Below are 3813 nucleotides of genomic sequence, written 5' to 3' on the forward strand. Positions count from 1 at the left end.
GAAAAATTTCTGCAAATTTGTACCAAAATAAAAGAAATTTCTGCCTTATTGCCCCAAAATAAGAGAAATTTCTGCCTTTTTTCCCTGAAATAAGTGAAATTTCTGTAATTTTGCCCCAAAATAAGTAAAATTTCTGCAATTTTGCCACAAAGTAAAGGAAATTTCTAAAATTTTGCCCCAAATAAAGGGAATTTCTGACTTTATGCACCCGAAAAATGGAGATTTTCTTTCTTTTTGCCACAAAATAAGGAGAATTTCATCCTTTTTACCTGAAAATCATGAGAATTTCTGCAATTTTTTTCAGAATACGGAAAATTTCTGCCTTTTAGCTCTAAAATAAATGGAATTTCTGCATTTCTCCCTAATATTAAGGGAATTTCTATATTTTACCTCTAAATAAGGGGAATTTCTTCATTTTACCTCAAAATAAGAACCATTTCTTCCTTTTACCTCAAAATATGGGGAATTTCTGACTTTTTCTTCCAAAATAAAAAAAAAATTTCATTTATGTACCATAATAAAAGAAATTTCTCCTTTTTGATTCAAAATGAGGGAAATTTCTGACTTTTTACCCTGAAATAAATGAAATTTCTGAAATTTTGCCCGAAAATAAGGAAAATTTGTGGCTTTTTGCCCCAAAATAAGGGGAATTTCTGCCTTTTGCCCCAAAATATGGGGAATTTCAGCATTTTACCTCAAAATAAGGGGAATTACTTCCTTTTTGCCCTGAAATATGTGAAATTTCTGCAATTTTACCCCAAAATAAGGTGAATTTCTGCCTTTTGCCCCAAAATAATAGGAATTTCTGCATTTTTGCCCCAAAATAAGAAAAATTTTTGCTTTTTTTTCTGAAATAAGTGAAATTTCTTTAATTTTGGCCTAAAATAAGGGAAATTTCTGCAATTTTTCCCCATAATAAAGCAAATTTCTGCAATTTTGCCCCAAAATAAGGGGAATTTCTGGTCTTTTCTCACAAATAAGGGAAATTTCTGCAATTTTGCCCTAAAATAAGGGGACTTTCTGCCATTTGACCCAAAATAATAGGAATTTCTGCCTTTTTGCCACAGAATATAGAAAATTACTGCATGTTTTACCCCAAAATTAGGTGAATTTTCAATTTTGCTCCAAAATATGAGGATTTTCTGCATTTTTCGCTGAAAATAAGGGGAATTTCTGCCATCTTGCCGCGAAATAAGTGAAATTTCTGCAGTTTTACCCCAAAATAAGAAGAATTTCTGCCTTTTTGCCACAAAATTAGGGGAATTTCTGCAATTTTGCTCCAAAATACAGGGAATTTCTGCCTATTTGCCCGAAAATAATGGGAATGCATACCTTTTTGCCATAAAAAAGGGAATTTTTTTCACTTTTGCCCTAAAATAAGGGGATTTTCTGCCTTTTATCTAAAAATAAGTGCAATTTCTGCCTTTTCCCCAAAAATAAAAGGAATTTCTGTTATTTTGCACAAAAATAAGGGGAATTTCTGCCTTTTTGCCCCAAAATAAGGGGAATTTCAGACTTTTTTCTCAAAATAAGGGAAATTTCTGCCTTTTGCCCCAAAATATGGGGAATTTCTGCATTTTTGCCCCAAAATAAGAAAAATTTCTGCAATTTTGGACCAAAATAAAAAAAATTTCTGCCTTTTTGCCTTAAAATAAGAGAAATTTCTGCCTTTTTTACCTGAAATAAGTGAAATTTCTGCAATTTTACCCCAAAATAAGAGAATTTCTGCAATTTTGCCCTAAAGTATAGGAAATTTCTGCAATTTTGCCCAAAATAAAAGGAATTTCTGAATTTTTGCACCCAAAAATGAGATTTTCTGACTTTTTGCCCCAAAATAAGGAGAATTTCAGCCTTTTTGCCGGAAAATAATGAGAATTTCTGCAATTTTTCTTCAAAATACGAAAAATTTCTGCCTTTTAGCTCCAAAATAAAGTGAATTTCTGCATTTTTTCCCAATATTAGGGGAATTTCTGCATTTTACCTCTAAATAAGGGGAATTTCTGCATTTTACCTCAAAATAAGAAGAATTTCTGCCTTTTACCCCAAAATAAGGTGAATTTCTGCCTTTTTGCCACAAAATAATGGGAATTTCTGCCTTTTTGCCCCAAAATAAGAAAAAACTTTGCTTTTTTTTCTGAAATAAGTGAAATTTCTGCAATTTTGCCCTAAAATGAGGGAAATTTCTGCACTTTTTCTTCATAATAAAGCAAATTTCTGCAATTTTGCCCCAAAATAAGGGGAATTTCTGTTTTTGCCCCCAAATAAAGCAAATTTCTGCAATTTTGCCCCAAAATAAGGGGAATTTCTGTTTTTTGCCCCCGAATAAGGGAAAGTTTTGCAAATTTTGCCCTAAAATAAGAGGAATTTCGGCAATTTGCCCCAAAATTAGGGGAAATTCTGCCTTTTTGCCACAAAATAAAGAAAATTACTGCATGTTTTACCCCAAAATTAGGTGAATATCTGCAATTTTGCTCCAAAATACGAGGATTTTCTGCCTTTTTCGCCGAAAATAAGGGGAATTTCTGCCATTTTGCCGCAAAATAAGTGAAATTTCTGCAGTTTTACCCTAAATTAAAGCAAATTTCTACCTTTATGCCCCAAAATTAGTAAAATTTCTGCAATTTTTCTTCAAAATACGGAGAATTTCTGCCTTTTTGCCCGAAAATAAAGGGAATGTACACCTTTTTGCCATAAAAAAGGGAAATTTCTTCACTTTTGCCCCAAAATAAGGGGATTTTCCACCTTTTTGACTCAAAATAAGTGCAATTTCTGCCTTTTCCCCAAAATAAACGGAATTTCTGTCTTTTTGCCCCAAAATAAGGGGAATTTCTGACTTTTTGCCCTGAAATAAGTGAAATTTCTAAAATTTTTCCCCAAAATAAGGGAAATGTCTGCTTTTTGCCCCAAAATAAGGGGAATGTCTGCCTTTTAGCCCCAAAATAAAGGGAATTTCTGCATTTTGCCTAAAAATAAGAATAATTTCTGCATTTTGCTCCAAAATATGGAGAATTTCTGCCTTTTTGTTCCAAAATAAGGAAAATTTCTTCAATTTTGTACAAAAATAAAAGAAATTTCTGCGTTTTTGCCCCAAAATATGAAAAAATTCTGACTTTTTTCCCTGAAATAATTGAAATTTCTTCAATTTTGCCCCATAATAAGGGAAATTTCTGCAATTTTGCCCCAAAGTAAGGGAAATTTCTGCAATTTTGCCTCAAATAAGGGGAATTTCTGACTTTTTGCCCTTGAAAAACAGAGATATTCTTTCTTTTTGCACCAAAATAAGGAGAATTTCAGCCTTTTTCCCCTAAAATTATGAGAATTTCTGCAATTTTGCTTCAAAATACGGGGAATTTCTGCCTTTTAGCCCCAAAATAAAGGGAATTTCTGCATTTTACCTCAAAATAAGAATAATTTCTGTTTTTTGCTCCAAAATATGGGGAATTTCTGCCTTTTTGTTCCAAAATAAGAAAAATTTCTGCAATTTTGTACCAAAATAAAAGAAATTTCTGCAATTTTGCCCCAAAGTAAAGGAAATTTCTGCAATTTTGCCCCAAATAAGGGGAATTTCTGAATTTTTGCAACCGAAAAAAGGAGATTTTCTGACTTTTTGCCCCAAAATAAGAAGAATTTCAGCCTTTTTGCCCGAAAATAATGAGAATTTCTGCAATTTTTCTTCAAAATACGAAAAATTTTTGCCTTTTATCTCCAAAAATAAAGTGAATTTCTGCATTTTTTTCCAATATTAGGGGAATTTCTGCATTTTACCTCTAAATACGGGGAATTTCTGCATTTTAACTCAAACTAAGAAGAATT

Source organism: Micromys minutus, assembly GCF_963924665.1.
Source record: "Micromys minutus genome assembly, contig: SCAFFOLD_47, whole genome shotgun sequence".
Classification (NCBI taxonomy): Eukaryota; Metazoa; Chordata; class Mammalia; order Rodentia; family Muridae; genus Micromys; species Micromys minutus.